Source organism: Coturnix japonica, chromosome 1, assembly GCF_001577835.2.
Source record: "Coturnix japonica isolate 7356 chromosome 1, Coturnix japonica 2.1, whole genome shotgun sequence".
NCBI classification, from domain to species: domain Eukaryota; kingdom Metazoa; phylum Chordata; class Aves; order Galliformes; family Phasianidae; genus Coturnix; species Coturnix japonica.
The window spans coordinates 106,588,846-106,608,475 of NC_029516.1; the positions used below are offsets into that span (position 1 = coordinate 106,588,846).

Consider the following 19,630-nt stretch of genomic DNA (forward strand, 5'->3'; position numbering starts at 1 on the left):
GTCAATAAATTAAAAACTGTACAGGACAAAGGGTATCTGAAAGCACCACCTCTCTTCCTGAAGAGATCTACTGCAAGGTTGCTGCCCAACATCACTGCTACTTAAAAAGCTAATTCATGGGGATGTCACATCTTCATCATTTTTACTGAAATAGATCAATCTGAAAAGAATGTGTTTCTGAGAGCTGACTGGAGTCAGAGCTCCACCATGACTGTAGATGGAATCTGTTGTTTTTTTTCCTACACTACGTACAGAAAACAAGATCTTATTCTAAAAAATTCAAGTTCTTGTTCTGCATGACTAGAAAATACATTTCTGTGCGTCACTTTGTTTCCATTGTTTTTCCCTTAAAGGGAAGGAGTACAATAGATAAAATATCAGCAAGCCAAAAAAAACAACAAAAAACCAACCAAACAAGACTCTGATGATGGCTGTGATCTCTGACTCATCCCGTCTCAATAGATACAAGTTCAGGGGAGAAAGTCAGCTGGACTTTGCTCTTGGTAAAGATTTTTCTTCACAGTGCAACACCAGCATGCATTCTAGGATGAAATGAATATAGTACAAGCCAGATCCTTGAGGAATAATGCCTTCATACTGATACACAAGCATGTTTCCTGAAATAACAATGCCATCCTGGAATGCAAAATTATACACCAGTGTGCCAGTTCTCTTGTTTCTCAGGCAGGCCAGAATGACCTTGGAGTGGAAAGCTGAAGGAAGGAACTTTTCTTTGGACATAACGTTCTCCGTCAGGATGCCAGGCTACTATGGGGCCATGGTGGCACAGTCTTGCTCCTATGGGACAGCAAAGGAAGAATTCAAGCATGAGAAAACCACTAAAGAGAAGGATGATCCCAAGGGTGCCCTGTTTGTCCACATGGGCCGAGACAAAGGCTTTGCTGATCTAAAGAATCGCTATCAGTTTTGGCTGCATCTTGACCCAGAGCTGAGCTGCCACGTCTGGCAGAGGTTGGTGCTGGCCTAAGGGACTCATGTTTCTTGGTACTGCTTGAGTAGAGATCAGGCATGCATCACATAGCATCTCAGCCCTTTATGGGAGGCTTTGCAACCGTACCCAGTGAGGCTTGGGCCCCCTTTCTTGCTGCCACTTTGATGGGATAGGGTCTGAAGTGCCACCTGATACCTTTCTGAATCATGCTTTTCCTGGGGCTCCCAGGCAATGAGGTGTGGTGAGCCATGTGGTTCATATATGAAACATCAAGCTAAGGAGAGAACTAGAAGATGCTGTTTGTTTTCCCTTCGTAGAGGTATTGTTTAGAGCATATTCTCTTCTGAGCATTTCTTTTGCTCTGAATTCTCAAAGTCTGCATGCAGAAGCATCTGCTGGTGCAAGCTGCTGTGGCTATCATGGTATGAATGGTGTGCCACTGTGCTACAGTGGTATGAGACCTGGCCCTTGGTTTTAATTATTGTGATGTTAGCACATTTTTTGCTTGCCTTGCTGGACAAGCGATGTAGGCAAAGCACTTTCCTCATTTCTCAAGAGCTAGAGAAGAGCACAGATGTCCCATTTGTGTCACAACTATATAAATTCAGGCTATCTGAATTTTCTCAACTGTGTAGTACTGTCCATTGTCATTTTCCTGACCTCCATGAAGTTCTCCCCCCTTACACTACCCTACTTGACAGCTCTCAGAGATAGAAGAGTCAGCAGCATTTTATAGGAGAAAGAGTCAAAGCAGGGAATTAAGATACAGCCTTGTGCAGAGACATTAGCTCCTGAGTCACTAGGATGTCATTCAGGCACCAGAACAGCCTGTGAAGCCTTTCAGATCTCATGCGTGCGTGACATTTAGAAGAGGTGGGTGACCTCACGGGAGATTATCTAAGAGATCTAAACTGACCATAGAAGGTGGCATTGGAAGCTTTCATTTATCCTCACTAACCTTCAGCAATAAAAAAGGAGGATGAGTGCACGGATGTGCATGCAGGAAGTATGTGAGAAGCGCTGAGAACATTGTGAAAGCCAGAAGGCTGGTAAGCCATACCCCAGCTCCAGTGACACATGGCTGTCATGGAAAGAGAGAGGAGGAGGACACAATTTGTTTCTCAAGGGAGAGTGTTTTATTTCAAACCTCTTGTGTGTTTGCTACTTGACTGTGCAGTAGTAGTTTAAAATAATAATAATAATCTTTTAAAGAGTGCTCCTTTCCTGATTTTTGTAGAAAACCATGAATTTGGATGTCCTTCTGACCTTTGAACCCAAGGTCAACCTTGGGAACAACTGTAAGCCCAACCAGAAGAAGTCAATTATTCAGTCCCCTCAGTTCCTTCCATTGCTCACCCTGTACATCCAAATCAGCATCCCATCTCAGACCACACACTTGGTGGGGGGCAAGGAGCAAGGCAGTTTTCCCAAGTTCAGTATTAATAAGGATCCAAAGGGTCGTGAGATGTCTTCTCAAATCTGTGGCCTTCCTCTAATTATTCATGTCATGTGTCAGCCCAGAGCATACCTTTCTTCAGACTGGTGTTCCTGCTGAGCTTCCAGTTAGGAAATTGGAACAGCAGCAAATAAATGGTGTGGTCACAGAGATCTTGGTAGCCCTGAAATCACTTTTGCCCTGCTTCTCAAAGCCAAAACCCATGCCTGTGCCCTCTTCTGCCTTTCATCCTTTTCCATCTCAATCTCTTGGATCCTATCCTTCTATGAGTTACCTCTCTGTACCTTATGAGTCCACCTGTTCATATGGTGGGTCCTCATGTCCAACAAGCATGTGAATCCTGCCCTTTGTGTCCAAATTCACGACATGTGGTCAAAACCGATGCCCTCAAGACAAAAAATGCTGTGTTCTGCATTATTATAATACCCAGTTCAGCTATATGCTGAGTTATATGTTTCTGCTCAAATCAGGTCTTGCAGGCTCCAGATACATGTGAAGTCCATCATTCATATGAGCAGCAGAATATTGCTGACATTACAGGGAGTTTTCTTCATAGTTATTCATGACTATTTCATACTAGGCAGCTCATATACTGAAATATAATTTTGGCCCCCAAAATTCCCTACCTTAATCTGCTTCACTTAAAAAACCAAAACTTATTCAAATTACATGTGCACACATCAGGGACACCAGGGTTTAGTCAAATGGGCAAAAGGAATTATTTTCAGTGTTTTGGCCCTAGAGCTATTATCAAGAAAAATACAACTACTTTCCTCAGACAGCCCTCTCTGGTTCTCTTCTCTCAACACCATCAATTTTTTATAATACAAAATGACCAAAGTGCAGGATTTTTATTACATATTCCCATAAATAATTAACTGATAACATGGAACAAGAGAAATAAAAGAGCTATCTTTATCTCTGATGTGATCACACTGAACACAGCCCTGGTAAGATGCCACTGAATTCAGTGAACTGTGCCTCAAGGCTTTGATTTTGGGAATTCACTTTCATAAACGCAGTTGACTTTAACTACAGATGTTTTACTGGAAGGTCACCTTATGAGACTTTCTTCTCAGCATTTAGACTGGCCTCTCCAATGCTGTATTTTGTCCAGGTGTGGCCTTTTATCCTTCATCAGTTGGTGCTTCTGCCTGGGAGTCAGTCCCCTGTCATGCGCTTATGAGTGGATTAGTGCAGTGGGGCCTTCCTTTTGCTACTAAATATAAAAGCTTATGCCACCAGAGAAATAAAAAAAACATTCTATAATTCAGGAATACATAAAGCAGAGCCTCCCGAGTGCTAAAGCAAGCAGTACTGATTGTATTAGAAATTCAGAAGCGTTATAAACTTTTAATTGGAAATCATTAAACCAGAGTTGTTACTTGAATTATATTCAAATTTCAAGTAACGGTATTTATTACTTTTTCTCTACCTCTAAATTAAATGTTTGGCTTGGGTTTTTATTCTGTACAGATGATCAGAAAAAACATTAGATCATGTTTTTGCCCAGTGAACCACAGCTAAAACCCTCCCACACAATATGCTGGGGTAGCGGTGTTTCATAAGACTAAATCCTTTGCTGGAAGGGGAGGTTAGTGACACCACAGCAATACAGTACCTTTGATGTACTGTCATGCCAGCACTATACAGAGAACTGTGCAGAGAAATGGTATTGAAATCCAGTTATTTTGCTGCATTTCATAGGTCCCTCATTAAGCAGTTCAGGGATATGGGGCTGGAGTGGAGTTTATATCTCTGTGGCTTGTTTATGATAAATATCTAATTTGCTGGAACCATTCCTTTAGCTTCACTGCCTAGAGACAGTCATTTATCATCTCATTAGTGAAATGTCAGTAAATAGCTGTTACTGGTTTTGGTTCATACCCACAAAGTCTGACACGTAACTAGATGAAATAGGTATAAGTTTAGCATGATCTGTTATCATGTATTTCATTGTAATGCCTCAACTTTTTCTTTAATCTGTTCAAAAATGTAATATTTAGGGTGTAAAATTTTCCATGCCAGAAGTAATAGACTGCAAAGTTAATGGGACATCTTTCACTGGTCTGTCCATGCCCCAGTTATGTAATATTTAGATGAAAAGTAGTTAGGAATAAGACATGCCAGTTCAGACAAGTTATTATCAGTTTGGTAGCTGAGACAGAGAGATCCTTCACAATCTTTTTCTTTTTTCTAATTACTATCATTTTTTTCTTTCCTGGAACTAAGTTCCTGAGCCTATGCTTTAATAGAGATTCGTTGTACTGCTGACATGAAGGGTCTTAGTGTAGGCAACTTGCTGATCCTTTATGCCCCATAGTTGTCAGCCTCAAGACACAGTGTAAAATTATGCATGTGTTACAAAAAAATCATGGAAAAAAAAATAAAGCTAAATAAAAATTGTCTTTGCCACTGCCTAAACTTTCCCTGCCATTATGTTTCAGCGGTCTGTGGTGGCACTCATTCACTTCTCAGGAAGGAGTTGAAATATGATGAAAAAAGCACATTTTCTGTATCAAAGTTGTGTAGTTTTTGTTTTTTGTTCTTTCTTTTGCTTACTCATCCAGATGTGATGAATGTTAAACAGAATTCTCTGAATCTTAAGAGCTCAGTATGTTGTGTAGGTTGAAAGACCATCCTCCACCAAAGCAACTGTGAAACAGGGTTGGTCCATTCCTGAATGGGATGGGATTTCCCTTGCTGTGGTCTCCAACCATGTGTGAAGTGAACCCAGCCTTTAAACCATGGATAGTGCCAAGCTAATGGAACATCTTTCTCGCATGCTTATGTACTGCATTTTGGACAGATAGAAGGAATACGTATTTGCCAACTAAAGGACAGAACAGGGAAAATTATATACAAGACCTTTTGCATGGGAAAGAAAATTCAGAGCAGCCTGAGTCAGTAGGACTAAACAGTTCCTCAGTTTTCCATTGGAAGAGGCTTTCCCACTGCTCCCAACTCTCCTCATGGCCTTAGTTTTCTGCAATTCTCTGAAGTATTTTTAAAGTGAGTAAGGAATAATAAAAGCTGAGTCCCTGACTCACCTTGCCTTTAACCATGCTTTTGGTTCAAAGGATTGTATTTTCTCCTCTTTTAATCATTTGTATATTGGCAGAAATAATGTACTCCAGTATCAGTGACTGATAATGCGGTGTGTAGGAAAATTACTCTTTTTCGATTGAATAGACATGTTAATCTCATCGGTATGTAAATGAAAGGTGCTCCTGAGGCATTCTGCCTCTTGAGACTTTCATTTCAGCCTGTCTTTTGGGGATGTTCACCTCCAAGGATTGTATTAAGAGAAATCAGCTGGAAAGATATAAGTGTGGAACAAGATACTAAACAGTGTTGGTATTATGTACTGAAAGTGAAAAATACAAGAACTAAATTGTAGCAAGTAAGGTTCCTTTTGAATCTACTGTATGTAGTCACTCAAGTATGTGCTTGTAATAACCTGAAATATAAAAATATTGCCATTTAGGTTTTGTATTGCTCCACGTAGCAAACTAGAATTAAATGGATGTCATTGTTAGTAACATTCATCTTGAAGCTTGATTTCTAACCAGAAAAATCATCTTTATTTCAACTGAATAAACAAAAGTCAGGCAGAATTTCAGATGATGTAGAAGAATTTCTATCAATGGCAGATGAATATTAGTACAAAACAGCTCCTCTTATCCCTTCATAGTAAATGACACATAGACAGAGGGCATGCAGTGTATTAAATTCCTCTAACAATAAAATATAATTTCCAAAAATAGAATCTGCATTGAATAGTTTTCATTTATGTACAGTCTATATAAAACAAGTGTCAGGGATTAATCATTATATGTTGGTGTGTTCATACATCATTTTTGCTCAGCATCAATATTTCTATGTCTCTCCTTTATTTGGACTTTTGAAGACAGTGATCCTTCAACCTGCATTTCGGGAGCATGTTCCTACAAGGCTGATTGACCTGTTTATTTGTAAGAGGGATGCTCTGAAAGTAATGCCTCCTATTTTATTATGTTGGTTCACAATGACAGAGGCTGACGGTGGTGGTGTGACAGGAGAGGTTGAACCTTCACCTCAGTATCCTATTACATGTTTTTTCCATGTGACAGAAGGCAGCAGAGGGACAGTCTGATATGGAAGTACAGATGAAGCAAAGGTATGTCATTGAATTCCTCCATGAGGAAAAAAAATGGCACCCACTGACATTCATCAGTGCTTGCTGAATGTTTCTGGAGACCAACCAGTGGATGTGAGCACAGTGAGGCAGTGGGTGGTGCCGTTCAGCAGTGATGAATGTCACCTCTGCTGGTGCAGATTTTTACAAGCACTGCATGTAGGCTCTTGTTCATCACTGATGAAAATGCATAGCTAGTAGTGGTGAGTCTGTTAAAAAGTAGTGTTTTGTAGCTAAGAATTTGTTCTATCAGATAGTGTTATTGTGCTCTTTGTATCTATTGTAGTTTTCATGGAAATAAATAGGTGGTATTACTTTCAGAACAACTTATGTATAAAGATTGCAGGATTTCTGTCAGTCAACTCACACCCTGACAAGGTTAGGGTAAAACATAAACAGCAGAGCACTGGTCTATGCTTAGATTCCCAAGAAAAAGAAATACTTTGGCTCTGCAGCAAGATAATTTACCTAAACTCGCCATAAAGATCACCCCTTTTAATATTGACTCTTTCTTTATTACACATAATCCACCATTTCTGTTCCATAACCAGGAATACATAACAGGAAATTAGATATTACATTCCTCATTCATTCTGAATTTGGTGAAGTCTTCTTTACATTTTTGTCTGTATTCATTATTTTTAAAAGAATAAACCAAATTAATTGTAAATGATCACTTTTTCTTTAATGAAGCATTTATTTCACTCTTCCTCAAACTTCTAAATACACTATTCTCTGATCTCAGATTAAATCATTCTTGAATATATACATATTTCTCATTAGTTTCTGTGCTCTCTTTTATTTCATCAGTACTTCTCTGTGTTAAGCAAAATGGACAAGAAGAAGGTGTTGATATAAATGTACAAAGAAGTTGCTTCCCATGAGGTGTTGCCAAATTTGGAAGTTCAGTCTTCATACAAATATATAAAATACTTCAGTTGATATCCATTCATGGAATCCGTCTGATTTCTTGTCAGACCTGTGTAACAAATACAGAACCAGAAATTAATAATTTATCAGTGATCTAACAGATGTTTCAAGAGGATGCAGAGAAGTACCTGCAAGTTGTGAGTGGGAGTATATTCCCAGCACCTGCAGTGTATTTGTTTACACCTGAGCTCGGGGAATAGAGAGTGGGTGTGAAACAAATCTTCTTGATCCACTACCTTTTTCTGCCTACTATCCAAGACTCCATCTGATGAAACTTCATGACTCTCTCAAAAGCTTGTGAACTCTTGAAGTGTTGAGCTTTGCCCTCAGGGGTATCTGCCACCCCTGTCCCTCTTCGTTGCCCCAGCCCTTCCCCAGCACTACAGCTTGTTCAAGGGAAGTCCCAGTGCTGCTCCAGCAGGCACAGACTGCAAGTCTGCGGGCCTGTGGCACAGATCCTGTTTCTGCTTTAATTTTCAGGATCAACCAGCACTGAACACAGTAGAATCCTTAGAGCTGGAAGGGACTTCTGAAGGCCATCTAGTCCAACTCCCTTGCAATGAACAGGGACACAACAGCTAGATCAGGGCCTTACCCAGTCTTGCCTTGAAAGTCTCAAAGGACAAGGCATCAACTACATCACTAGGCAGCCTGTTCCAGTGCCTCTCCAGCCTCACTGTATAAGATTTTTTTCCTTATATACCACCTAAATCTACCCTCTGAACTTGAAGCCATTTCCCTTTGTTCTAACAAAGCAGACACTGCTAAAAGAGTCTGTCCCCTTCTTTCCTGTAGCTCTTTTATATACTGAAAGGCTGCTATCAGGTCACCTTGCAGCCTTCTCCAGGCTGAACAGCTCCAGCTCTCTCAGCCTTTCCTCATAGGAAAGGTGTTCTGTTCCATGGATAAAACTATTGATACAGTACACTTGATGCAGAAGCACAATTGTATCTGCTGTATATATCCCATCAGTGTTAACTTATTTATTATGTTAAGCGGTGTTAGCTCCTGCCTGTGGAATGATGAATAATTTCCATTGACCCATCTGCAGTGATTATTTCCTGCATTGTCACAGCTAATTTGAAACAGCATAGGATCTATTCCTGTTCTCTTTGATGTTAAGGAGTATCAGAGGTTGCCACTTATATCAGTGGTTCCAGACAGCCTCAATACTGAGGAAATGGGTTTGAAAATAACTTTCAATTGTTCAAGATATTTTCTTAGAGTAGACGTTTAACGAAATGGTATATAAGTATTTTGGGTGGAGGAATATCTCTTGTTGTAAGTGTTTTTTAAAATTTTCTTAAATTAGCAAATCTTTATTCAATACTCAGAAAGTAAAGAGAAAGCCACAGGATGGTTAAAAAATGGCAACCTTCTATAAAAATGAAAGAAAATGGAGAATGGGTTATTAATAGTCCAAAGGAAAGAGATAAAAGAAAATCAACAAAACATTGCTACTAGCATGATCTTTGGCCATTAGTAATCAAACTTAATCAACTCTTAAACTGACTCAGTGATGCAGTGTACTACTCTGCTTTGGCTAAAGCTTGCCCACAATCAGGTAATTTTATGTACTTCTGATCTCAAAAACAAAATCAAACCTTGAAGTTGTATTTGATGGCTCCCCAGGATATGCATGCACGTGTAATCCTGCCCCGTATAATTACTGCCTGCCTACACATGCACTCTTATGTTTCAATTGAGTATTCTCTTTCAAACTGTTCTGTGCCTGTTCCTGAATATCACAAGGTGACTGTTTTGCAGTGGTGGGTGGATAAAACATTACTAGCTATGATTAACTGCAAGTGCTCATGCCTGGGCTCAGAATAGAGGGTATCTATTAGCACCGGTGCGCTCAGCGCAGTGGGCACATACATAGAAATATAATTCAGCACATGGTGGCACAAATGTTTTCGGATCCTTCCACTGAAAGAGGACAATGTCAGACTGTTTCTAAATATATAGTGGGAAGGTTCACAGAGTGAGTGACAGCTGTAACTCAGCATCCTCTTTTAAAGGTTATGTGACTTTTTTTATATACCTTTCTAGCAGATTCATGGTTAAGGCTGTACTTCCTTCAAGTGCCATCCTGTAGGAGACATCTGCCCTGTGTAGGAGCTCCATGCTCATCTTTCCCTACCTTAATCACCAAGCAGTTTAGTCTTTCCTTGTTTCCTGAACCTTTTATATCAACTGTTCTGTACTGTGCACACGAAGACACCAAGCCTTCAGGGATCTTGATATGGGTATGAAAAGAAGCAGAGCCAGACTTTTATCAGTAGTGCCCAGTGACAGGATAGGAAGTAACAGACAGAAATTGGAATACATGGAATTTCATGTCAAGAGGAAAACAAACCTTTTTAATGCAAGAGTGATCAAACATTGGAGCAGGTTGCCCATAGAGGCTATGTAGTGTTCACCTTCAGAGTGGACAGGCCTGGTGTGGACAGGGCTTCAGTGTACCCAGCCCTAAGAGACCTGCAGGGGCTGCCCCTGCTCCAAACAGGGGTCAGAACAGCTGATCTCTAGGGGTGCCTTCCAGCTTCAGACAGCCTGTGAGTTTGGGCATGGATTATGCTGGTCCCATGAGAGCTTGTCCCTCTGTTGTGAGGGTCAGAGTGGTTTTGTGGATGAGGTGGAAGATCCTTATTTGTCCCTGCTTCTCTGTGGATCTCTCAGTGCATTTACAAATTAAAACAAAGCATAATTTGCCATATCATTGTGTGACTAAAACTCCAAGTAATCAGCTGCTTGTGTTACTTTCATCTACATGCTCCATTTCTTCAAGTACTCCCTTATCCTTCCCCAGTTTTTAATCATTTTTTTCCCCTCATTGCTCCAAGACAATACCTATCTCTTGTTGATGTTAATGTTAATGTCACTTACTACCTTGAGGACCCCAAGGCTTAAGTGTCCCAGCCTGCACCATATCCCATAGAACTGAACACACATTTCTCTTTTTCCCCAATGGCACAGAACTCTCATAAGGCCAGCTACCTCCAGCCCTTCCAGTCACAACTGAGATATAGAGGACTTAATCCAGAGAAAATCAGTCATCTAGGAGGCCATATACCAGGAGGAGCCATGCCTGGAGGCGTTCATGACTAGGTTGGATGCGGCCCTGGGCAGCCTGATCTGGTGGGTGACAGCCCTGTAACCTAAGCCATTCTATGATTCTATGAAGACTCACTAATTAACAAGAGAAGCAAAAAATTAATACAGCCACCAGGACCCTGTCACTTGTGTTCCAAATGCAGGACCAACCAAAGTGTTATGGTAAGCCTTACCTCAGAGCTCAGGTGCAGAGGAAAATAAAGCCCAATTCTTGTTCTTTAATTTTGTATAAAGCACACCACTTGCAAGTAGTGCTATTTTAACACCTGCTAATAATATCATCTTTCTCTCAAGTGTACTTCCCGCTCTCTGGTTGCTTATAATTGCAGTCAGTGGACCCTCTATTATCTCCCTGTGATGCTTCAATCCACTCAGACCTCCTTCTGTCCAGCTATAGTTCTCTCTCCCAGCTCCCAGAGGCATGTTATTTTTAGAGCTCAAACTCCTCCAGAAATCAATGGGAGTCTGTAAACTCAAAAATAGGTTGCTTATGCTACATTAATAATCCTTACAGTTATGTTCTCTGGTTATTCTCTCAGCTGATGCAGCTTATCTACCAGTGCCTCTTTTGCCACTTTAATCAACCTTATTCTGTTGAACAACACTGCATTTCAAAGAAAACATAAAGGTATGTACTTGACAGAAAACGCAAGCTTAAGATTAAGGACAGGCTTAAGCACAAGCTTAGAAGCTTTCTTGAATCACAGAATTAGCTTTTTTTCCAGCCCTCAAGCCTTTCTTCTTTCCCATTTATGAATCTTCAGGGCTCTGATTACAGTCAATGAGATGCCACTATTAGCTTCTATAGCAAAACAAAAAGACTAGGTTCCTGAGTTTTTTAAACAAAGGAAAAAGTGATGGTTATTTTAATGTAGGAGATTATTTAGTCTATGTATTTGCTCAGCACAAATGAAACTTTTAAGATATATCTAAATAAATGAATGAGTTTAAAAATCTCCCTTTTTCTGTTCTTCTACAACGAGTTAGTCGAAAGTAGAAGAAATAAGAAACAGATCTAGATGTTGGCTGTACCTCCATACATGCAACCAAATCACCATATTCAGTGCTAATATTATATAATTAAAGACTGTACATGAATCACCAGATGGGTAAGTAAATTTTCTCTTTATCCAAACAGCTTATAGCCCTATATACTTAACCCTAAAATTCTGATAAGGAAGCTGGTTTTGTAATAAGTGCCCTCACAAAGGAGAAAACAGACGTATACCATTAGCACTTCATAGAAAATCAGTGATTATAGCAAGTGCACAAAGGTTCAGTAAATGCCTCCCACTCAGCAAGCTTCCAAAGTGAACGACCACATGATGTTTACTCCTCACCAGAACCCATTTATAGATCTCTTACTCACCACTGTCACAGTCGTACATGCAACGTTTAAGAAGGCAGCAAAAAGTCCTCCATTTGGGAGAGGACGGAGTGGTTACAGTGGGAGAACTGTGTCTTTTCTTTAGAATACTGTTTCACCAAGCAGTGAAACGTGATTTGAAATATGCAAAATTTAAAGTCTATAATCATCAGAAAACATTAATTACATACCCTGGCTATACAGCGACTGACAACAGGCATGGATGCTTGAGAAAATATTGCACAGGAAAACTTTGATTAAAAAGGTAAAAAGTGCCTATTCAAGTGCAAAATGACTTCCTACGGAGTTAGGAGACACAGGAAAGACTTCTGTTCTCACAACTTTTAAATGACATCTGGGCATTCCCAGCGAATAAGCACTCTGGGAATGAAAAGGGTATCAATTTCAGTAAGGTAAGAAGGGGACAGAGGTCATGAACTTCTCTAGAATTCCAACACACTGATCTTCAGAAGGAAAAGCTCCTGCAAAAAGGTATGTGGAATGTGAAATAAAAGTGGATTGTCTCCTTTGACTGCCTATTTCCCTACTGGTAAAAGCCTTGTCCTTTCTGATACAGTAATCTGAAGTTTCAAGGGATCTGCTTTAATTCAACTTCTCTGACTTCCCGTTAGTGGGCACCACTTGCTGAGATCATCTTCTCCTGTGCCACTGCTCTAACATTGATATCATGTCTGGAATTACTGTCTGCATAAGCAGAGGAAGAAGCAGCAGGAAGTTAAATGTGGTCAAAGCGAACATACTAGAATTGTGGTGACGATAAGATAGACAGTTCAGGTAGCAAAAAGAGCTTCATCCTTTGAATTTCCCCCAGTAACAGCTGATTGACTCAATTAAAAGACCTACTTTAAACTAAACCATGTTTTACATCTTGTATGGTTTTCTTTGTTTGTTTTTAATTATTTTAGCATATTTCTTATGCTTCTGGTCAGGATAAAAGAGGCAGCTCTCACATATTTTCTCTCACATATCATTCCTGGACATGGCACTGTGCACCCTACTTTGAGTGTCCCTGCTTGAGCAGGGGTTGGAATAGATGGAATCAGAGGTCTTTTCTAACAGCAGCCAACCTGTGAGCCTATGATTCTGTGAAATGTTGAAAAATTTAAATAGTTTCCCCTATTTTATTGGCTCCTTCTCTTTTTTTTTTTTTTTTTTTTGGCTCCTTACCCACAGTAAATTGAAATGCATAAAAATGCAGCTGAAAAACAGAGATTCACACAAATACACACAAAGTTTCAGTAGAAATAAAAAAAAAATCAGATTATTTTTTTTTTTAGGTTTATCTGACAAATAATGTCAGAAGCAAGGGCTGAAATACAAAAATCATCATTTTTATGACAACTTTTTCTTATCCTTATCATGGCATTTACTGAAAGACATATGTGCGCTTCATCATGTGTATGCTGTTCTTCGAACTAACTTATATCTATCTTTAGGCAGAATGACGTGGGGAACTAAGGACAGTTCTGACCCAATTTTCTCCCTATATGCTGCTGTACTGTATAACATCTTGCTCCCTACACTAACACAAAGCTTAGTCAGCAAATAAACTTGCAAAGGAGAGACAATTCAGTGCGGTGGCTCTGAGATGACAGCTATCAAACGGAGATCTTTCAGATCAATGCGTTATGGCAGCAAGTTTACCTCCTGCCAAATATAGAACACAACTGTGACAATTTTGAAATGTATAAATTGGGCACTCAGCTGACATTACATAATTAAGAAGAATGGCATTGCACTGACCTAATGACTGCTGTAATAGTTTGAGTGGTAAGAAAGATTAGATAATGGCATGTGTTGGAAGCTCTTTGGAAGATTTTTGGCTCTGTGTAGTTGTATTAAACCGCATGGTTGCTAGGCTGTCCTCTTAGTTATTTGGAAATTGTAACTACTTGGGCATAGCAGTTGAATTAAGCAAGTGGTTCATGGCGAGTTAATATGCATGAAAAAGAGAACATGTGAACATTCATAGATATATTTATACATCCTGAGGTTTGTGCATGGATTCCTGGCTGAAGCCAGTTGAAGCAGCTTCAAGGTAACCAGCTGCACTGTTGTCTTTTCAAGATGGGAAGGTGCCTGAAGCTGGATAAGTGGGGAACAGATCTCACACCTGAAAAATGTATTATGATTTATTTTTTTTTCCTTTGGAATAACATCTGTTCTTAGAGATGAGTAAATCTTTCCATGTATATGAATAAGATAACATGAGAGATTGTAGGTTTCAAAAAAAAATTATGTATTTTACTGTTGTTACATCATTATAGAGTCATGGAATGGCTTGCATTGGAAGGAACCTTAAAGATTATCTACTTCCTGCACTGATTATTTAGTTTCTATCTCAAGTTAATTCAATGACAACTAATGGCAAATTGGTCTTCCAGGGGCCAATAGAATTCATAGTCTTCTGTGCTTACTAAGTACCTGATCATTTGCTTTAGAAAGTTAAAAAACATCTGTTATGCAGAATGTAAAGTTGCTGCTCAGAGTAAAATATCTTGAAGTTTTCCTTATGTTCTGTTTTCCTCAAGCCTTCCTCCTTGCAAGGAACTGGAGAGAAAAACAGCGGTAGCAGCTCTTAGAGGATACAAGCCAAATTTTGCAGAGCAGGGTCCCACATTTAGGAACTCTGTCTAGGGCCTTCAGTGCTCTTACAAACACTCAGATATACTGGGCTCATCCAGGTATCTGGTATCTCCAAATTTCTTGCTACAGATTTGCAGTGCAGAGTCAAGCAGCTCTGCAGTCTGTAAGTAGAGCCCTCAGAGCTCCTTGGTTCCATGTCCAGGCTGAGAACCTTTGGTTTAACCAACCCACCTCACACCTGCGAAATCACCAGGTTGCACTCATCTCCCATGACATTTCCACGGGACATCCCAAGAACAAATGTTGATTGTATCCTTGGGGAAAAATAGAAAACTGAAATATTTCTGTTTTTTTCCTTAAAGTATAATAATTCAAAATTTTGGATCTCTGAAAAGACCTGATGCTGATAAGGCCATGATTCTTGACATGAATTGTATTGTTTTTCTGTTTCTCTTGATAATCAGAAAGAAGACGCAGATGATGCAAATGATATTACATACAGTTCCTGACAGACCAATGTGTTGCAACTAGTATCACTTTCAAAAGTGAAGCAAACAAACAAACAAATCAGATTTCAGCATTTCCAATGAACAAGAAAGAACATCTTCCTAATAACAAACACCTCTTCTTCCTGGTTAATCCTACTTCAGAAAGTTTCAGATTCGAAATCAGTTACAAACATTATACTCCATGGACCATGGAAATGTATTAGGAAACAGCTAAGATCTGTTTGATCTCTTGGTTCAGGTCAGAAACTCAATGAATACATCATTGCCTGTTAGTTATTATCATTTAGATGAAGAAGCAGATTTTTTTAGCTCATTGATTTTACACAATATATTGCTACAAGTATGCTGGTTTTAGGGATGAAAATTAACAGTTTCTTAAAATTGAGAAATTGTGTCTCATATGCAAATAGCTCATAGAAACTGAGTACTGATTGTTTCCAAAGTGGTAGTACAAAGAAAACATACAAGTTCTGATACACTTTCTGTTATCTTACTACTGCTTCTGTGACTTCCTTCAAAGTTATCATTCATGTTACCATTCATGCTTTCCCCACGTCTGGAAACACATTGGTGGTGGCATATGTTTAACTCACATTAAATTCAGGTCTCCATTTTAATTTTCTGCTGTTCATTAATGCTTCCCCTCCAACTTCTTATAAAGTGTCATCCCTATAAAAACATTTTGCAGACTCATCTTCAATTGCTTTGGGAGTCAGCTGAGGTCATTATGATTTTTAATGGGAAGCAAAGATCAAGCTGTATATAATAAACACTGTGTTTAAGACTACTGATGAGAAGCTGCAATAGCTCTTTCTATCTGTTAATGAGGACTATGCCGTGATACTTACTACCTTTGTAATTATTACTTTCTAAAGGGAAAATACAGCTTTTCCTCTGGGGTACTTTACTGAATCCTTTTATGCTTATGTGGGTGTGTGTCTATGATTATTATCCTTTGTAATTACTAATCAATATAGGGAGGAAATTCTTTTCTGAGTTCATATTAAGCTCTTATCATCCTTCTTTTTAAAAACCATTTGAATTCTCCTTGTGGGATTGCTCAAGGACTTGGTCTCCTTTTTAAGGTATCATCCTTACTGCATTAGGAAGTATGCCCAAGTATGCCCACATATTAATGAAACCACATGACCTACACGCCTTTAACAGTAAAAATTATGGCATAGAGATTAGAAAGGGATTTCCAGGACAGTCCAGTATTAATTTATTTTTATTCCACATAATAGTAATTTAGATTCTCAAGATAAAACCTCACAGAGACAATGTAAGTTCAGGAATTGTTTTACAGAAAATTCATCAGTAAGGAAGTAAAGACCTAAGAGCCAATCCTGCAAAGTACTTTTTACCTCCTCCAAGATGCTACAAATCCTATCGATTTCCCCTATGATAGACAAAACCACTTATCAGCTTTCAGGCATAGGGTGAAAATTAGACAGGAGAAATGTACCTGGGTGGTGGTGCACTGTGAAAATAAAAGAGATGTTGCTAATTCCCAGTGAGAAAAAAAATAATTAGGGGGGTAATCATGATGTTTACGGGATGAAAATATGTACAGAAGGGGACAGCTAAGCATTATTAGAAGAAAAAAATAATGGTTGGTAAGATAAAGACAGCAGTAATAAGAGACGACAACTTCCATAAGAAAAAGTTAAAAGAAAAGCAATGCTATCTGAAAGAACAGGACTTTTTTTGTGTGTGTGCCGAAAATGATGAAGGCTCTGTAAGGAGGCACTCGCTGTTGTAATATGTAATGCACCTACTGAGAGTTAATTGCATTACTGGAGTTTGCCAACCAGGATAAGTCTCTGAAAGCAAACTTTCCAGCTAGGAGAAAATGTATATGGTGGTGAGTGCGCTCACTGCATAAGACTCCCTAGAGTCAGCTCTTGGTCACCAACCACAGAGATAATGGGGGGTAAATGTCTCACAGGTGTCTGAGCGTGAAGTACAAGAGACAAGGACATGATGACTGGTATTGCTTTCTGTAACCTTGGTTTAACAAGGGAAAATATAAAGCTAAAAAACAGAAATCCTGGGATTCCAGGAAGGTCATGAAGTATCCCACCACTACAGGTCCAAGAAAAAAAAGCTCTCTGAAGTCGTGATAGGTAGAACATGCTGTGGGTCCAAAAGCATTCTGCAAAACCTTCCTGCCTGCTTTCATGGCATTTTGTTTTGTTTTGTTTAGAAAAAATATTGATTGATTTGAGAGAGACTGAAATTTGCAGAAAGGTGACTTTATTTTTACTGACACTTTTATGATATAGTAATTATTCTTCCAGCTAAATCTTTTCAGCAGTCTTAACATCGTCAAACATTGCAATGAAAGTATGTGTGGGGATGAGCTACTAGCTTCAAGATCATGCTGTTTCACGAACACTCTAAACACTGAGATGCATAATTGTGCTGTGTAATTAAATGATGAAAAATGACTTTTGAATGAGTTGTATTAATATGCTACAGAATTTCTAGAGGAAGGCACTTGCCTCAGACTTCCTTTACACCTGTGTTTCATTTGGTGTTAACTCTCCAAATATTAAAGGTTTAGTTTAACTTATGTACAAATCTTTCTCATTAATCCAAAAGCATCAACTCGCTTGTATTTTTAGAATAAAAATTTCTAAGCAAGAGATGGTAAATTTTTGTTTTGTGGGAGTAGAGGAGTTGCAGGGGAGATGCCTGTCAAGCCCACAAGCAGATGTCCTCATTAATGACACGTCTGAAGTGCCACTGGTCTTTGCTGCCTGATTACGTCTGTGGAGCTGATTTTTCAGAAAATGATTGAGGGACTAGACAATAAAAACTGCATATCAAAACAGTATTAAGTTGATAAATGACTCTTGTAAGTATCAGTTAATCAGTTAAGACTGAACACATAGCCTAATGGTGTTTTTTTGCATCCAAAACTTAAGTCATAGTTATCAAATTTTCTTTCAGCTGTACTTCAAGTGTACAGTCAGGATGTTAATTCATCTGCACCGGTGAACCCATAAACACTCACCCACAGCTTCCATACTTCCTGACTTTTCAGTTCCTACTGCACTTGCACCTTGTCTGAACATTTTTATTTCACCGTTCTTCAGAATTCACATATCCTCCAGTGCTCTGCCATTCACATTTCATCACAAATACTTTTCACCTCTTCGTGAACTTTAATGTTTGAGGGAAAAGGTCTAAGCATTAGAAGTTAACTCGTTAGACTTTCAAAGGCCATATGTTTGAACTTTGGCAAGGCAGATTTTGTCTTTCATTTGTCACTGAAGAGAATATGCATTTCATGCTGATTTTAGAAAGGAATACTTTAAAAGAAAAAATAAGTTTTTGCAAAATGAAATCTGATCATGTGTGTCCTGAAGGTAATTGGATTTTAGTGCCATTTGTACACACGTAATTTGGGATTAAAGCTAGATGTATTTATATCATGACTGTTCGTGAATTTCAAATTCCAGGCAATGAAACTAGAAGCAAACAGCATATTTGTTTACTGCAAGCACGAACTTTCCTCTTTCAGTGAATCAAAAGGAGAAGATGACAAGAGAATTATTGGGTTGGATAATTATGGGAGAAAAAGTAGAGTTTGCTTGGTTTGTTCTTTGAGCATTGGCATGGGCTGAAGCTGCAAAAGTTTATTTAAAATGCAATAAGCTTTAATACTTTAGATTATGCCAAGCATCAAACTGGTCCAATATTTTCTAGTGGAACATTCCTCCGCTGGGAAAGGTTTATGCTTTGGAAGTGTAACTTTTTATGGAAACATCTTGCTTCCAGCAATTCTCCTGGTGCAGTACGGAACATTGAGCATGACTGATCTGGCCAGTTTCTTATCAGCCCCCTCACTGGCTGCCCGGCAGCCTGTCCAGATGACAGTGCAGCTCTTTGCAGTGGGCTTCTAAGGGCCAACATTTTCAGGCCTGTAAAACTCCCAACCTTAATTCCTGCTCAGCACTCCCACCATCAAGAGCTTGCAGGAGACAGTCTTGCTAATCAGGGGAAAAGTGTTTTCTTTTTAAACTCTGTTGTATGGTTTAACCCCAGCTCTTCTTGTACTCTTGTAGTCCAGCTGAGGGCAAGGCCCAGCTTTTCAGAATAACATAAAACTTGTGTTTCCATACTGGCCCACAGTCCCCACCACATCTCAGTCTCTTGCTCTATTGATCTCCAGCTTCCACTCAGGTGTCTGATGCCAAACATATAAATACTACCCTTAGAGGTTCAGTCTGACAGCTCCAAACTCTAATAATTATGTGGTATGTCACACCTCCATCAGACTGTGAGACCAGATCATGAGAAGTTAAAAATACATATAGAGAGAGGTTTTCTCAGCATTTCATTTACCTTGTGGTGATTTGGCTGTGAGGGTTTGCTTCTCTTCATTTTTCTCTGCCATTGCAAAGGTCCCTATAAACATCCTGCAGTGAACAGGTCAGAAGCAAATCCCTATCCAAATGCTAAACTACGCTCACACACGAAATAAAAATGCCTTCTCCAGTCTAGAGTG

The 19,630-nt window shown here is 39.2% G+C and overlaps 1 protein-coding gene across 1 annotated transcript in view; it reads right to left on the reverse strand.

Annotated features, from left to right (window-relative positions):
* Positions 1 to 6,314: 6,314 nt before the first annotated feature.
* SMPX (small muscle protein X-linked) overlaps positions 6,315 to 19,630 on the reverse strand; it is a 32,076-nt gene continuing 18,760 nt past the window's right edge. Inside the window, exon 3 of the mRNA XM_032440936.1 lies at positions 6,315 to 7,564. The gene's annotated coding sequence lies outside the window, so the exon portion shown is untranslated. The remainder of the gene's footprint in view (positions 7,565 to 19,630) is intronic.